This window comes from Alexandromys fortis, unplaced genomic scaffold, assembly GCF_014885135.2.
Source record: "Alexandromys fortis isolate MF-2015 unplaced genomic scaffold, M_Fortis_MF-2015_v1.1 scaffold_180, whole genome shotgun sequence".
Lineage (NCBI taxonomy): Eukaryota > Metazoa > Chordata > Mammalia > Rodentia > Cricetidae > Alexandromys > Alexandromys fortis.
In genome coordinates this window covers 1,119,356-1,138,669 of record NW_026068143.1, presented here as the reverse complement: position 1 = coordinate 1,138,669, position 19,314 = coordinate 1,119,356, and positions in this window count along the sequence as shown.

Below are 19,314 nucleotides of genomic sequence, written 5' to 3'. Positions count from 1 at the left end.
ATCTTGAAATTTGCAGGCAAATGGATGGATCTAAAAAAATCATATTGAGTGAGGTAACCCAGGTCTATAAAGAAAATATCATATGTACTCACTCATAAGTGGCTTTTAGACTCTAAGAGGACATATATTGATTTAATATACCAGGGACGTAGAAAAAGACAAGATATCCTGAGTAAATTGGGAGAATGGGGAACATGAAAGAGGGTAGGAGTGTAGGGGGGGGGAAGGGAGGGGAACAGAGAAAAATATCTCAATAAAAACAATTTAAAAAGAAAATAAAAATTAAAAGTACTCATGTAAAACAGATGTATATAAAACTTCATATTTAATTTTTACAAATTGGTAAATATGGATATAAGTGCATGGCCCTTAGTTTATTGCTGGGGCCTGAACCCCAATATAAACTATCTCTCTGGACCAGTGTGGAGGCATGGGAATAATTGAAACACAGTCCACACAGCAATATTGGAAGAGAGTCTCAGTGTTCATTCAAATCCTGATGATCACCTGCTTTTATTTTCTAAACATCATTTATCCCCAAAATAAACTGAGGGGGAAGTTCATTAGCATTCTGTTTCCAGGCTTTTTCAGACCCTGGCCAGCTGGCCTTGGTGAGTTCCCGATAGAAGATCACCATTGTCTCAGTGTGTGGGTGCATCCCTTGCGGTCCTGAGTTCCTTGCTCGTGCTCTCTCTCCTTCTGCTCCTGATTTGGACCTGGAGATTTCTGTCCGGTGCTCCAATGTGAATCTCTGTGTCTGTCTCTTTTCATTGACTGAAGAAGGTTAATATTCAGGAGGATGCCTATATGTTTTTCTTTGGGTTCTCCTTATTTAGCTTCTCTAGGATCACTAATTATAGGCTCAATATCCCTCTTAAATATTTTACATTGCATTAAAATCTGAAATTCTTTAATATGTGCATTAAATCTCAATATTTACAAGGTATGTCAAACTTTTCAGGTAAATTCTATAATTCTCAGAATTGTTAGACAATACCAACTATTTTTAATATCTTATGTGCAAACATCATCAGGTCAGTATCATAATTCTCAGAATTATCAGTCAACACCAACTTTTCTCAACATTTTGTATACAGTTACAAATATCAGGCCAATACCAGTAAGAGTACAATGATATTGCTGTTATCAAATACCAGTCCCAGTCTTTGAGCAGTCATTAAAAACTTAGGCTGTCTCCTTTCTTAACTAAAGAGGGATTTTAGTCATTTCTTATTTTGAGTCTTTTTTTTTTTTTTTTTCTCTTAAGGGTAAGCTTAGACCAAGGGTAAGCTCAGGTCCAATATTTTAATCAAAATGAATTCTGTGTCCCAGAGACTAAAACAGTCCATCATTCAGGCTGCATCTCAGCCCCAAAGCAAACAGGATTCAAACTGCAGAAAGTTGTAGTCTTCATAATCAGCCCTGCAGGGTCTCTTTGTCTGGAATCTCTGGAGGCAGAATGACACCCTGCAGTGCAGAGTGGTTGCAGCGACAGTGGTCCTCAATCAGGCATTCCTTTCTGTGGGGGTAGGGAAAGCTGGATCACAGGGTTTTCCTCCATCTCCTTTTATTTTGATTTTTGTATCTACCTGTTGTAATTTTTTTTTTCTCACAGATTACTCATGTTCTCATCCATACTTCTGGTCACTTCTCTGGCATTTCTGGGGTTTAGCAGTCAGCCTCACTTTGGGCACCACTATGTTGGGACCTGAACCCCAACATAAACTATCTCACTGGACCACCGTGGATGCATGAGAATAATGGAGACACAGTTCACACAGTAATATCAGAAGGGAGTCTCAGGGTTCATTCAAACCCTGATAGTCATGCGCATTTAAATTTTAAACATCTTTTATCCCTCAAGGTGAACTGAGGTGGATGGTCATTAGCATTCTGTTTCCTAGGTAACCAGGTGAAGGGATTTAGTCATGTCTACACTTTTGACCACACCTTTCTATGTTCATTTTGTCATGTCTTCCTGCTCTGTATGCTAGCTCTCTCACATATGCCTGAATTAGCATCTCTATTCAGGCATCCTCCAAATTACAAAAAAAAGAACAACATAACATCAGAAAATACTGAGCTCTGGAGACAGCCAGTCTGAAAATGCTTTTAGCACCTCTGTTGCTATTTTGGCTCAAGAGGCTGGCTTCTGATACAATGCAGAAATATGTGGACTGAATAATATTGCCCCAAAGTTTATCACCAAAATCATGGGTAATAAGCTTATGTATCATTTCATAATGTACTTATTTTAGCTGTATGCATCCAGATTTCTATATCACATTTATCATATATAATTAAAAATTTATACCCATGTAATAACTATCCCACATTCCCTCTTTTATCAAGTCCTTGGATCACTATTATTATATTACTTGAATCTTTGAGTTTGACTATTTCAGGCAATGCAGGAAAGTACGACTATGAACCAGTTGTCCTTTTGGGACTGGTATATTTCCCTTAGCATGTTTTCTTAATGTCCATCCTTATTGCTATCTTATTGTTTCATTGTCAGAACATGATCAAAAGAATAATTCATTGAGAAACTATGAGAAATGTTCAAGCAATAAAAGATAGAGGGCATTTAATTTCAGGCAAAACTTCTATACATGTAAAAATAGATTGATTAATTAATTAATTAAAAAGAACCTATAGCTACAAGTTGAATAAGTTATGGAGATATAATATATAGTATGTTGACAGTAGTCTACAATGAATTAGAAAAAAATGATTGTGAGAATCTTGTCACAGAATTATACAAATATCAAAATATGACCATATAAATTTTAAATATCTATTATGTTTGTTAATTATGTGAAATAAATTTGAAAATGTCACATTCTTATGATCCAGCAATGTATTTGGGCTATTTAAAAGAAAAGAAGTTATATTTAGACAGAACTTGTATGAATATATTTCTCCTACATTTATTTGCTTTGACCAAAAAAGAGGAAAAATTAAAATATTTTCAAAATGCTAATAATTAAACAAGTTATATTTAAGACTAATTATGAAAAATGTCTCCATGAAAGTACAAAAAGAAATAAACTATTGCTGTACAGAACTTTGATGGGCAAAAGTTGAATTCAAAAGGCTAATATGGACATACACTATGTGATTACATTTATATATTATTCAAATAACAAAATTAAATAAATGGTTACTAATTAATATTTTTGTAAGGATGAGGAGATCTGTGATAGTTACAATATGTGTACAGCTAATGAAATAAAATGTTAAAAAGAACAAAGTTTCAGCAACACACTAAATTTACAAAACAGTACTTTTATGATTTTCTAAATAACTTTAATTTTCTTCAAATGAATAAAGAGAATTGACTGGAAAGATCATTAAATCTTATGTTAAGATAATACATGATAATTGAAAAAATAAATTTGTACCTCGTCTGATGTTGAGACATTGATAAAAAAAAAGACTGGCTAGTGTCATAATTTTTCATTTCCTACATTTGTCATACAGAAAATAGTTCATGATAACAAGTAAAAAGAATTTCAGGAGGTAAAAGGAATGGTCTCACTTCTTCATATACCCTTATAGCCATTCTTTTTTTTTAAATATGCTCATTGTGAACAGAGTAAACCTCTCTGTATTTAGACTTTAGTGTTGTCCATGTCCAAATAAAGGACAGTAGGTTTGCTATACAATCCATAGTTTTTATTTCCCTATCATTTTTCCTTCTACCAACATGAGACATTTTAACAGTAACCGACTTGGTCAAAGGGGATAAAAATGCATCAAATAAAATAATGATACTGATGAGGAACAGTTAATGTTAACCAAACCTGCCAAAGTAGCCACAAACTGAGGAAATAAGCAATTGACACATTTTGCTTATTGATTTGTTCTTAGATATGATTTTGTGTCTTCTGTGACAAACATTTACATTCTATTTATAAGACATGTTTATTCTTGTTGGAAATCAGAACATAGCTATAACACCCAGTCTGTTTTTTTATCAGGCTGATTCTGTGTTAGTCACTCTAACAATTTTGATTAAATTATCTTTCTGTTTACTAGGGATTTGAGCTAAAATTTTATAATGCTAAGTAAGATAATAAAATATTTAGAGATAAACAAAATGAATATTTTTTTCAAAAAAATGAATAACATTAGTCTTCAGAAAATATAAATGAAAAAAGTTTTTGTCATAATGGGATATACAGGGACTTCTTTCTTACACATGGCCCTGCATCCCCCAAGCCTGCCCTATTGTCTGCAAGGTCCTTGGCCCAGGAATAGTTCCTGCCCCTGCACTAAGACTATCCACCCACAGGGGTGAGTGTCTGCCAGCCTGCCAGGCTGGAAGGTCCCTGCAAGGGAGTGCGGGACCCCTTCAGCTTCTGCTGAAGGGTCTTCTTGTTCCACATGACCCTGCCCTCCCCTCAAGTTCACCCTTTTGTCTTTGGGGGGGTCCTTGGACTACCAGGAGTCCCTGTTCCTGTGCTGAAGAGATCAATCCAGACTAGTCCTTGGCCCAGGAAAGTTCCTGCTCCTGCACTGAAGAGATCCACCCAAAGAGTCAGTCACAGCAAAGATTGGACCAAGACCCCAATACTCTCCTGGCTCCATTTGAAGGAAGAGATGGGCAGGCGACAATGCAAGAATTCCTCCAACAACCTGAGAGGCAACAGGACATCACCAGAATCCAGGGAACATGCAACAAGAAGAATTGTACCCTACTCCAGAAGAAGTAGAAGAAATCGACTTTAAATGGAACATTATGAAAATAATAGAGGACCTTAAACAGGACATGAAAAACTGCTGTAAAGAAATGGAAATGACAAACAAAAAGGTAGAGGAAATGAATAAATCTCTCAAAGATATCCAAGAAAACTAAGGAAAGGCATTCAAACAGATAATGGAAACAGTTCAAGACTTGAAAAATGAAATGGAGGTAATAAAGAAAACACAAACTGAGGGAAGGCTGGATATGGAAAATCTGGGTAAATGAATAGGAACTACAGAGACAAGTATTACCAACAGAATACAAGAGATAAAAGAATCTCTCAGACACTGAAGATACTATAGAGGAAATAAACTCATTGATTAAAGAACAAAACAAATCCAACAAATTCTTACCACAAAACATCCAGGAAATCTGGGACACCATGAAAAGACCAAACCTAAGAATAATAGGGTTAGAAGAAGGAGAAGAATTCCATCTCAAAAGCCCAGAAAATATATTCAACAAAATTATAGGAGAAAATTTTCCCAACCTAAAGAAGGATATTCCTATAAATGTACGAGAAGCATACAAAACACCAAACAGGCTGGATAAAAAGCATCACCTTGCCATATAATAATCAAAACACAAAACATACAGAATGAAGAACAAATATTAAGAGCTGCAAGGGAAAAAGGTCAAGTAACATATAAAGGGAAACCTATCAGAATTACACCTGACTTATCAATGGAAATAATGAAAGCCAGAGGTCTTGGATAGATGTGCTGCAGAAACTAAGAGACAATGGATGCAAGCCCAGACTCCTATTCCAAGCAAAGCTTGCATTTACCATCGATGGAGTAAACAAGATATTTCAAAACAAAAACAGATTTAAAAAAATACATAGCCACAAACCCAGCCTTACAGAAAATATTAAAAGGAAAATCACAAATTAAGTCAGCCAACAACAACCATAATAACACAAGCATCTGACAACCCTCCACAAGTACAACTCAATAAAGGGAAACATAAAAAACACTACCACCAGAAAAAATAACTGGACTTAACAACCACTGGTCATTAATATCACTAAAAATCAATGGATTCAATTTACCTATAAAAAGGCACAGGTTAAGAGAATGGATATAAAAACAGGATCCAACATCCTGATGTTTACAAGAAACCCACTTTAAACTCGAAGACAGAAACTACCTCAGTGTAAAGGGTTTGAAAGAGCTTTCCAATCAAATGGATCAAAGAAACAAGAGAGTGTGTCTGTATTAATATCTAACAAAATTGATTTCAAACTAAAATCAACCATAAAAGATGGAGATGGACACTTTATACTCATAACAGAAACAATTTATCAGGAGGAAGTCTCAATCCTGAATATCTAAGCCCCTAATATATAAGCATCCACATATGTAAAGAAAACATTACTAAAACTCAGAGCATATATCAAACCCCACACTCTAATAGTGGGAGATTGTAACACTCCTCTCTTACCAATGGAGAGGTCAACCAGACAGAAACTTAACATAGAAATAAGAGAACTAACTGATGTAATGAACCAAATGGAGTTAACAGATATCTATAGAACATTCCACCCAAGCAAAAAAGAATACACCTTCTCAGCATCTCATGGAACCTTCTCAAAAATTGATCACATAATTGGTAACAAAGTAAACATACATAGATACAAGGAAATTGTAAGAACCACCTGTGTACTATTCAATCACCATGGAATAAATTTAGAACTCAATGAAAATCCTAACCCCAGAAAGCCTACAAACTCATGTAAACTGAACAGTCAACTACTGAACCACACCTGGGTCAATGAAGAAATAAAGAAATTAAAGTCTTCCTTGAATTCAATGAAAATAAAGAAACAACCTACTCAAACTTATGGGACACTATGAAAGCAGTACTAAGAGGAAAGATCATAGCTCTAAGTGCCCATGTAAAGAAAATGGAGAAAGCACATGTTAGAGACTTAACAGCACAACTGAAAGCTCTAGAAAAAAAAATGAAGCATTTTCACCCAGGAGGAGTAGAAGACTGAGGGCTGAAATCAACAAAATAGAAACACAGAAAACAATCCAAAGAATCAAAGAAACAAAAAGCTCATTCCTGGAGAAAACCAACAAGATTGACAAACCCCTATCCAAACTAATCAAAAGGCAGAGAAAGAACATACAAATTAACAAGATCAGAAAGGAAAACGAGGACATAACAACAGACACAGAGGAAATTCAGAGAATCATTAGATCTCACTACAAAAGCCTATATGCCACAAAATTGGGAAATGTGAAAAAATGGACATTTTAGATAAGTATCATATAATAAAATTAAAGCCAGACCAGGTGAACTATTTAAATAGACCAAAACCAACAAAAGACTTAACCAAGAAAGAGAATTACAGACCAATCTCACTCATGAACATTAATTCAAAAATTATAAATAAAATACTGGCAAACTGAATCCAAAAACACATCCAAAAAATTATACATTATGATCAAATAGGCTTCATCCCAGAGAGGCAGGGCTATTTCAACATACGAAAATCTATCAATGTAATCCATCATATAAATAAACTTAAGGACAAAAAAAAAACATATGATCATTTCATTAGATGCTGAAATAGCATTTGACAAAATTCAGCACCTCTTTATGATAAAGATCTTGGAGAGGGTAGGGATACAAGATTCATTCCTAAATATAATAAAAGCAATATACAGCAAGCTGATAGCTAACATTAAATTAAATTGATAGAAACTTAAAGCCAATCCACTAAAATAAAAAAACAAGACAAGGCTGTCCACTCTCTCCAAACCTCTTCAATATAGTGCTTGATGTTCTAGCAATAGCAATAAGACAGCAGAAGGAGATCAAGGGGATTCAAACTGGAAAGGATGGAGTCAAACTTTCATTATATACAGATGATATGATAGTGTACATAAGCGACCCAAATAACTCTACCAAAGAATTTCTACAGCTGATAAATACCTTTAATAATGTGGTAGGAGACTAGAACAACTCCAAAAAATCAATTGCCCTCCTATAAATAAAGAACACAGAAGCAGAGGGGAAAATCAGAGGAACATCATGTTTCACGATAGCCAAAAATAGCATAAAGTATCTTGGGGTAACTCTAACCAAGGAAGTGAAAGATCTATTTGACAAGAACTTTAAGGCATTGAAGAAAGAAATTGAAGAGGATACCAGAAAATGGAAGGATCTCTCATGCTCTTGGATTAGGAGGTTCAACATAGTAAAAATGGCAATTCTACCAAAAGTCATCTATAGATTCAATGCAATCCCCATAAAAATCCCATCAAATTTCTTCACAGACTTTGAGAGAACAATGATCAACTTTATATGGAAAAACAAAAAACCCAGGATAGCAAAAACATTCCTATAATTCCTAAAATTACTTCCAGAAGCATTACCATCCCTGACTTCAAATTCTATTACATAACTAGATTAATAAAAACAGTTTGGTATTGTCACAAAAACAGAGATGTTGATCAATGGAATCAAATCAAAGAACTGGAAATTAATCCACAAAACTATGAACACCTGATTTTCGACAAAGGAGCTAAAATTACACAATGGAAGAAAGAAAGCATCTTTAACAAATGGTGCTGGCATAACTGGATGTCAACCTGTAGAAAAATGAAAATAGATCTATCACCATGCACAAAACTGTAGTCTAAATGGAATAAATACCTCAATATTAATATGACCACACTCTCCTGAAACTGAGAAGCTTCTGTAATGCAAAAGACACTGTCATTAAGAGAAAAAAGGCATCCTACTGAATGGGAGAAGATTTTCACCAATCCCACATCAAAGGTCTGTATAGTGACAGATGAGGCAAGCAGGCCTGATTTCCATCCCTCCCAGCTCCCTGCACAGCTAGCTTTACACCCGAAATAACATCACACCAATTGTATTCATTTAAACACTGCTTGGTTCATTAACTCTAGCCTCTTACTGGCTAACTCTCACATCTTGATTAACCCATTTCTATTAATGGGTAGTGGCTTACTGGGAAGATTCTAACCTGTGTCCATCTCGGAGAAGAGAGCTATGGCATGTCACCTCACTTCCTTCTTCCTCCCAGCATTCTGTTCTGTATACTATGCCTATCTAAGCTGCTGTCCTATCAAAGGCCAAGACTGTCTCTTTATTTGATCAATGAAAGTAACACATAGACAGAAGACCCACCTACATCAGGTCTGATCTCCAAAATATATAAAGAACTCAAGAAACTTGACCTTAAAACTCTAATTAACCCAATTGGGTTACTGAACAACTGAACAGAGAATTCTCAACAGAAGAAGTTCAAATGCCCAAAAGACACTTGAATTATGTGGGAGTGTCATATATCAATCTGTTGCTTTCATTGGTTAATTAATAAAGAAACTGCTTGGCCTGATAGGTTATAACATAGGTGGGTAGAGTAAACAGAACAGAATGCTGGGAGTAAGAAGGAAGTGAGGCAATCGCCATGCCTCTCCTCCAGGGCAGACATGATGAAGTAATCCACCAGGTCAAACATGCTGAATCTTTCCCGGTAAGACTGGTGCTACACAGATTACTAAGTATGTGTTAGGCAAGATATGAGACTTAGCCAAGAAGAGGCTAGAGCTAATGGGCCAAGCAGTGTTTAAAAGAATACAATTTGTTTGTTGTTATTTTGGGGCATAAGCTAGCCAGGCAGCAAGGAGCTGGGCGGCAGGAACGCAGCCCACAGCTCCTTCTTCACTTGAGGTCATGCTCAACTTCCTTAGCTATCAGGGAAATGTAAATTAAAACAACTTTGAGATACCATGTTACACCTATCAGAATGTCTAAAATCAAAAGCATGAATGATAGTCTTTGCTGGAGAAGATGTGGAGTAAGGGGAACACTCATCCAATGTTGTGGGACTGCAAACTTGTGGAACCACTTTGGAAATCATTGTGGTGGTTTCTCAGGAAACTGGGAGTCAATATACCTTAGGACCTAGCAATTCCACCCTTGGGAGTATACCCAAGAGATGCCCTATCATACTACAAAAATATTTGTTCAACTATGTTCATAGTAGCACTATTTGTAATAGCCAGAACCTGGAAATAACCAACCTATGTGCCTCACAATAGAAGAATTGATAAAGAAAGTGTGGCACAAATACACTTTAGAGTTTTACTCAGCGGTAAAAATCAATGACATTTTCAATTTTGCATGCAAATGGATGGAAATAGAAAACACTTCACTGAGTGAGATAACCCAGACCCCAAAAGATGAATATGGTATGTAATTACTCATAAGTGGATTCTAGTCATAAATAAAGGACATTAAGCCTATAATTTGGGATCCTAGAGAAGCTAAAAAAGGTGAGCCCAAAGAAAAACATAGTTATCCTCCTGGATAATGGAAGTAGACAAGATTGCCAGGAAAAAGTTGGGATCACGGAGGTGGGGATGGGGTGGGAGTAAGAGGGGGAGAGAAAAAGGAGAAGGGAATGATTGGGGAGAGCTTTGGGGAATGGGATTGTTGAGATGGAAGAAGGGTAGATATGGGAGCAGGGAAGTATGTATCTTAATTAAAAAAGTCATTTTAGGGTTGGCAAGAGTCTTGACTCTAGAGGGGTTCCCAGGTGTCCAAGGAGATGTCCCCAGCTTGTTCCTTGGGCAGCAGAGGAGAGGGTGCCTGAACTGGCCTTATGCCATAGCCATAGTGATGGATATCTTGCATATCACCATAGAACCTTCATCTGGCAAGGGATGGAGATAGAGACAGAAACCCACATTGGAGCACTGGACTGAGCTTCCAAAGTCCAAATAAGGAGCAGAAGGAGGCAAAACATAAGCAAGGAAGTCAGGACTGCAAGGTGTGCGTCCACTCACGGAGACGGTGGGAATGATCTAATGGGGGTTCACCATGGCTAGCTGGACTGAGACTGAAGGAGCATGTAATCAAACCAGACTCTCTGAATGTGGCTGACAATGAGGGCTAACTGAGAAGCCAAGGACAATGTCACTGGGTTTTGATTCTATTGCATGGACTGGCTTTGTGGGAGCATAGTCTGTTTGGATACTTGCTTTCCTAGACCTGGATGGAGGGAAGAGGACCTTGGACTTCCCACAGAGCAGGGAACCCTGACTGCTCTTAGGACTGGAGAGGGAGTGGGAGGGGAGAGTAGGAGGTAAATTGGAGAAGTGGAAGAGGTGGAAATTTTTAATAAATCAAACATGAAATAATTAAAAATAGTGTTTTTAAAAAGTGTCATGCCTTACAAATCAATTAAAATAAAAATTACCATTATCTACAATTTTGGCTGCTAATAGGTAATAAAGAGTCTCCTTTACTATTGATTAGACATAATTTCAAAGTATTATTAAAGCATAAACACAAGGGTTCTCTTTGAAACATTCTCTAACCTAGAAAATAATAAAAATTTAAAAGTTACAATGTTTAAAAGTTGAGAAAAAGATAAGCAAGTTATGTTTTATCCTTCCCGCTGGATACTCTGGGAGAACTAACAAAATTAGCAATTTTTAATATAATGCAAATGTGTTCACAAATATCTTTCTACATAAGGAAAACAGACACTTTAATTGTGTTTATAATGCTGCATTACAATATGTGTATATATCTGAATACAGAAATAAGTATTTTATATTACATATAAAAGTGCTTATATCATAATGTCACTATTATAAAAAGAAAACATAGGTGAATTTATAGTTTAACTGTTTATTAATTCTTTGTCAAATATGCACTATGTTTAAAATGTAGAAAATTAACTTATTTTTTCTCAAAGGAAAACATCTAGGCAGGTAAAGTGTAACAATGACTGAAGGGAAGCATAGGAACTAGTGTCTCAAGGTTATTCATGACCTCAAGATTCTAGGACTTGTTCATTTATATCTTATATAATAAAGGATAAAATATAAACACTGAAGTGCTTGTCAAATATATGCAAATGAGCTTTAGTTTTTAATAGTCACTTAGCATAATCTTCATTGGTAGCCACCTTGTTACATCAAATTGAGTACTATTTAATAAAGCCTGAATTATACATAAGTAATTGCATATAAATCACAAGATGATACTTTTTAGTCTCTTACTCAGGAAATTATTTTTATGGGCATAGTTGAAGCAGAAACGATGATAGATAGATATGAACAGTGAAAGGAGATTCCAGGCACTAATGGGAAATAAATTAATAGCTTTCTTCCATACTCTGGTGGTTCTCCTTTGAGATGTGGTTTCTTATCCAATTTCCACTAACATTTAAAAAATTGATGCTCACATTTGATGGTTATAAAAGTCAAATAATATATTTAGAAGTTTAAGATTAGTTCTTTCGTCTACAGAGGGCTGAGGCAGAAATGAATCTCAATACATGCACTTTTGAATATCCTTTTATAAAAATAAGGATAGAAACAATATTTTCTAGAATACATCCAGCTCCTTTTAGTGATATCAATATCATAATGGTAAAGTAGCAATGGTTTAAAGGTTTGGTAGCGCTCTTATGCTTTATTTTTAATAAATAATATTCTAATTCACAGTACAGGTTTGGTAAGGCAAAACAATACACATTTTAAGATAAGAAATTAAAAGCCACCTAAGCATATTCTCTAAAATTAGCTATCTGTTTTGTTTATGAATAAATATTGCTTCAGCGGTGTGCACATAATAACAGCACTTTTCTAAGGCAATTCAATTAGTTGACTTCGGAGATGAGAACAATGAAAGTGATCTATAAATGTTGTGTGAGGGAGTACAAAGATTGTCAAATTTTCTTTCTTAAGTATTTGATTTTTGGTCATTAGAAAAAATGTAAAACTCAATTCATTTATTATATAATAATATATGTGTTTTTTCCTCATTAAAAATAAACTATTAATGTTAATATAAATAACATTTTTATAGTCATATAACTTATTAACCAAAACAGAAACATTCTCTGGTTCTGGAATTTTTCCACTCTTTATTAACTTTTCTACTTACTATAATGATCACTGTGATGATCCAATATTTTCTTTGAGTTTTGATGATTTTATGCATGTAGACAAAAATGATACCTTGCACACAGTGATCTAACAATCTTCTTTGTGTTAGTTTATTTGGTCTATCTTTTCTAATTCTGAAATTAGTATGGTTAGAAATAAAATGATTAAAGTAGCTGTTTTAGAGTTCATTTTAAGAACATTTTAAGAACAATTTCTGAATCCTTAAGACAGACATAATCTGTTATTATTTAATATCAAAATATTAGAGCACTTCTGAATTAATATGTATGTAGTTTTTATTCAAGTAGTCTACACATTTTAAACTATTTTCATCTTTATTTGCATATGAATAAACTGACTATTTTCCTTTGTCTGTATTAGAAAATTTGTATGTGTTTCAATTATAGAAGTCAAATTATATTGTCCACTGCATTAAGACAACTTTTGAGTTTGATTCAGATAAAGGTATCATATCATTGAACAAATGTTCTTGAGAAGATTATGTAAGAATTATTAGGACTTGACCACATGCAAATAAAAACTGTATTTTATTGGTGATGACTATTAAAATATAAGTACCAAAGAAATATTCTAAACTTCAGTCCAGATATTACTGGGTACTCAAATGCCTTGTCAGTTTTTATTGCATTACAAATATTATATAATAGGATAGAAATGTAATTTTACTATATGTGGACAATAAATTTATGATGAAGTATTTTACATGGACAATCGATGAACTGGACACAAATGTGAAACTGGCTATTAATTTTTATTATGCAAATAGTTCACTAAAGAGACTATATCCCTACCTGTGTTTCACATTTTAGTACTGACAACTTCCCTGGAAGAGAATGAAAACCAAACAATAGATTTACTCTTCAGAGAGTTTAAAATTCCAAAGGGCCCTGTTAAATTCAACTTTATGTTGGCATAAGTGTCTGCTATTGTGTCAGTAATTTAGATTTACAGAGAACTGAAGTACTTATTTCTTTTTCATCTTTCTTTTTTTCTTCTTCTGCCCTTGAATTAATAATGCTGCTTAGTCAAAACTGGAAATTCAATAAAATAGGACATTTTGTCATTTATTTTCATGCCTTATATTAAAGTCTCAATTTGAAAGTGACATTATGGTATACAACATGAACATATTGCATTCTAGAGGAATTGCTTTTATGGTGAGAATGTGGCTTAAAGAAAATATAATTTCTATACATTTTCAAATATTTTAAAACATGTAATATAGAAATTTTAAAGATGATACATAGGGAAGGGAAGCTATTAGGATCTATAAATGAAGTGAACATGATTTAAGAGAGAGTTTTGGACTTTTATTACACTAGTCTAATTATCATTTATAGTTCTGGGATGAATTTTTGGAATTATATGGATTTTTTTTCAATTGGTAAAACTGTCTTTAATACCCAATGACAAGGACAATGACAGATAATTTTTTGCAGCTGTACAGACAGAACACATTTTGTAAAGTATATCTTAATACCACTAAATTCCAAAAACTTTAATTTTATTCGATAATTTTGACAGAAATACTTTATTAAAATGGTAATAACTATTTAGAAAAGAATATTCTCACCTATCGTATAATTTTTAAGTGGCTTACTTAGTACATGGGAATATAGTTAATTATACTTTTTGCTAAACTTCACAGATCACCTCTGCATGTTTATTTACTTTAGTATCTGAAACTGTTCTATCATGATTGAGAACAGAATCAGGAATTGAATAATTATATCTCAACTGCACACATGAAGCAAAAAGTCATAGTCACATATATAAAATCCTAGTAGAAAATCAGTGGACATTTTAAAAACAACAACACAATATTAAAAATGAGATGAAAGAATGATATGTATAAATAATGCACTCAAATGCCAGATGCAAATAACATTCCATATAGAAGACTATACCAAACCTAAATAAGGATCATGCATAAGATTATGTCACCAAGATTTTTATCTTATTTTGGTTTTTAGTTTTTTGAGAAGGATTTCTCTATAGCATTGGAGCCTGTCCTTTAACTAGCTCTTATAGACCACTCCGGTCTCAAACCAATAGAAATCCACCTGCCTCTGCCTCCTGAGTACTTGAAATAAAGGCATACTCAATGTCAGTCTGCCATGTCTCCTTGCGGGTCTCTCTGCCATGTCTGGATATTAACCTTCATCAAGTGATGAAAGGAGACAGAGACCCACTTTGGAGCACTGGACTGAAATCCCAAGGTCCAAATCAGGAGCAGTAGGAGAGAGAGTACAAGCAAGGAATCAGGACCGCGAGGGGTACACCCACACACTCAGACAATGGGGGTGTTCTATCGGGAACTCACCAAGGTCTGAAAAAGCCTGGGATAAAACCGGACTCGCTGAACATAGCAGACAATGAGGACTACTGAGACCTCAAGAACAATGGCACTGGATTTTGATCCTACTGCACGTACTGGCTTTGTGGGAGCCTAGGCAGTTTGGATGCTCACCTAACTAGACCTGGAAGGAGGTGGGAGGTCCTTGGACTTCCCACAGGGCAGGGAACCCTGATTGCTTTTCGGGCTGACGAGGGAGGGGGAGTTGGTTGGGGAGGGGGATGGANAATAAATAAATAAATAAATAAATAAATAAATGAAATAAAGGCATGCACCAACATCTGACCCTTCAAGATTTTATTTTTTTATATATTATGTTTATCAAAATTTCTCTTTGAAACTTAAATATTTACATTATAGAAAATGCATGGGATATAAGAAACAAGGACTATATGTAAAAATGTAATTAAATGATTTTCTACACGATGAATGCAACAAGCCTATGGAATATATAGTCTGAAAAAAGACAGAAGGAAAGTAATAGGACAGGCTTTTCCAGAGGGAAAAAGATACTAGCATTTAAAACTGTATTTATTATGCATGCATGTATCTGCATCTGTGTGCACATGTACTCTCATGGCTTCAATGTACAGGCCTCGGTGAGAGTGTGGAGATTAGAAGACAACTTTCAAGAGTTAGTCTTCTTCTGTGAGTTTCAACCAAAAAAATCAGGGTACCAGTCTTTGTAGAATGTTCTATTACTTGATGAGGTACCTCATGGAAACTTTTAGATATTATTAAAAATTGCATGTAAAATAAGATAACTACAAATCTAGTATAATATATAGAAATAATTATCAATACATGTAGCATAATATAAACATTTGTAAGAATTAAGAAAGAAAAATAATAAAATCATTTTGTATTATTCAACCACAATTTCCTTTTATGAAAAACATAATGGGAACATTTGCTTGACTTTTAATTCAAAGTTACTACAATAGAACATCAATAAAATTACTAGTTAAAAAAAAAACCTTGATGATAAATGATGTAATTTTCTAAATATTTTTCTAATGTGGGATGTCCTTCTATATATGTGTTTCCCTGATTGGTTTATGAATAAATATGCTTTAGCCTATGGTAGGGCAAAATATAGCCAGGTAAGAAGAGATATAGAGCAAGAGATGGCAGAGTCAAGGAGATGCCCTGTAGTTTCCCAAAGGGTAGTCATCATGTGACTGCCCAAGTAGCAATAGCCTCAAGCAAACCACAAGCCTCATGGTAAAATATAAAATGATAGAAATGGGTAAATTTAAGATATTAGAGCTAGCAAGGAATATGCCTGAGTCATTGGTCAATAAGTATTGTAATTAATATAGTTTCTGTGTGATTATTTGTGTCTGGGTGGGAGCAATCTCCATTTTCAAAATGGTGCCCACCGTCTGGAGCAAGGATCCACTTAAGATGTAAAAATGCCTTTTTTTTTTTTTAATAAAAGAGGGCTTCTAGACCCCCTCAAAAAATGTGAGCCAAGCACAGTTTCTTTGTAGACACATTTTTTTCCCCAGATAGGCTGTTTGCTGGCTGCAAGCAGAGATTCAGCTTCTTTAAAAGACAGCTTCCTGGTTTGTACAGGCACAAATGATTCTGGTTCTTTTGGGAGATATTGTTATGGAGGACATAAATAGGGTCTTTGAGTAGCGTGTTAAAAATTGCTTGATGGGGACATAGACCCACTGTATCCCTGGTACTGGTGTGGTGAGAATGGTTTACAGAGGCAAGAAATATGTTGGAGGTGTGACACCAACAGGCAGGGCCTCAGAGTTTGTATTAGTCATGGCAGCTTAACATTTTTTTTTTTTTTTGTAAAAGATGTGCTTGGTCAGAAAATAATTATAGATACACAATAAAGACAGATTCAGACAAAAACAAACATCTGAATGGGTCACAATTTGTTTAAAAATATATATATATATAGGCTTGTGTGAGAGAGGAAAAGGAATATAGACAAGACTACAAACAGACATAGATTAAAGGAGTAAAGATACTAAAATTAATATTAGAAAGCAAAAGAGCAAAACTAGAGCCATGTAGAGATGGAAAATACAAAAAGAGTCTGGATTTTATATATTATTGTGTTTTCTTTGAAATTTTTGACTATGAATGAGCTAACTACAGAGTAAGATTTCAATCAGTGGGCTGCTAAACTAAAGCAACATATATATTTTAAAGGTCTCTCGACTTCAAGTCTAAGGATATGTTACTTTGGGAAAAGGTTCTGCTTATATTTGCACTGAAGATGAGAACCTGTGGGTTCATTCAATGCTAATGTGGTTTAATGGAACAAGATTCCTCCCTGAAAGGTCTCTATGAACCCTAAAAATATGTCACTCAACAAATAGTAGGAAGCAGTTTTTAGAAAACAATTACAAAATTAGCAAAATGATTGTTTATAAATGTTTGTTTTCATTTAAAGGGTGTTAATTATAAGTAAATTAATGGTCACAATCATTTTAAAAAAAATAAGGAGGATATGATATAGAGTTGAATACTTGGCTTTGGTATAGATCTTGGTATATTGATACAAATTTAAAGTCAATTTTGTTATACTGTACATATGCATTTCTCCTCTTGTTTAAGTTATTGTGTTTGTACAGCTCATTCAAAAGTATAATTTATAATTAAGAAACACAGATTAAGAAATAGTCATTTATAATCAAAATTAGAGTCATGTTAATTTTCTAGGTATACAGAGATATATTTCAGTCAGATAGATAATCTTCAGCACTTCAAAAACCTACAGAATATGGCATTTAAAATGTTTTAAGAACTTAGTTTTTCTTGACAGTAAGACATATCTTCATCTGGCAGCACCAATTACTTCAGAGGTACATGGTCATTGAAGATACTCATTATAGAATTTGACTTTAATGTGACAAGGTTAGTCATTTGAGCAAGAAACTTCTCTTGTCTGGATTGCTTTATGTTACAGTGTAAAAATGGACATGCAGTACCCACAGAAGAGAGACTGCTGAATTTTCTAAAAGATAGAATGGTCTTTTGGGGATCTTGCTTTACAGAAGAAACTGCCAGACATTTTGCAGAACACAAAATAAAGGCTTTGCCATTACATTGTAGGACAGGTCATCATATCTCCAGCTTCACGGAAAGTCTGCCAAATACTATGGTACTGTAAGTTGAAGATGGATGCCCTGAGATTACAGAAGAACTTTGAGTTACTATCCAGGCAGTAAGATATCTCTGTCATTTCTAGAACTTTGGAATTTGCTTACACTGTACTTCCAGTTTAGTTAGATAATTTTATACCCTTCTGGGGTTTTTGAAGAGTTGAAGAGAGACAGTAATAGTCACAGTTTTCCTTGGTTATAATAAAAGATAAAATAGATATGAAACTTTCCAGATACAAATAGACTAATTACTATAAATGTATTTCTTGCTTGGTACCTATTTTGTTGTATATAATTCTACTCTGTTAAAGTTAAAACCTTACTTTTTTATTTAGACAGAAAATGGGAAATGATGTGGGTTGTCCTTCAGTATATATGCTGCTCTTATTGGTTAATTAATAAAGCTGCTTTGGCCTATGGTAGGGCAGAATATATCCAGTCTTCAAGAGATATGGAGTCTAAGTAGGCAGAGTCAAGGGGATGCCATATAGCTACCGGAGGAGGTAGACACCATGTAGCTGCCCCAGAAGCAACAGGTTATAAACCAAAAGCCTCATGGTAAAATATAAAATAATAGAAATGGGTTAATTAAGGATATTAGAACTTACAAGGAATAAAACTGAGTCATTGGCCAAGCAATGGTGTAATTAATATAGTCGTTGTGTGATTATTTAGACCTGGGTAGCTAGGAAACAAAACCCATAGTCTCTGTATATAATTTTCACAGCATATATATTTTACATTGTAATTTTTCATGCAACAAATTGTGTATATTCAATTCATACCAAAAATAAAAACTTGAAATTTCAAATGTGTGAAAATTCAAGTTGAGTTTTTTTTTCTTTCTTTCTTTTTTTTCTTGCAGCAAATGTTCTTAGAATTTGTCTTTGTAAATGTAATAAGCAATAGAATATAGATTTGGAAATTAATCCCCATAATAACCCATTTTACCCACACTGCCAAATATTTTACTAAATCTAAGAAATATACTAAAAAGCAAAATAAATTCATATAAGGTTATAATGTCATATGATTACTCAAAACTTTTGTTTTATATTTTATTCTATCTTATATATTCTTTTTATTTATTTATTTATTTATATTTTTTTA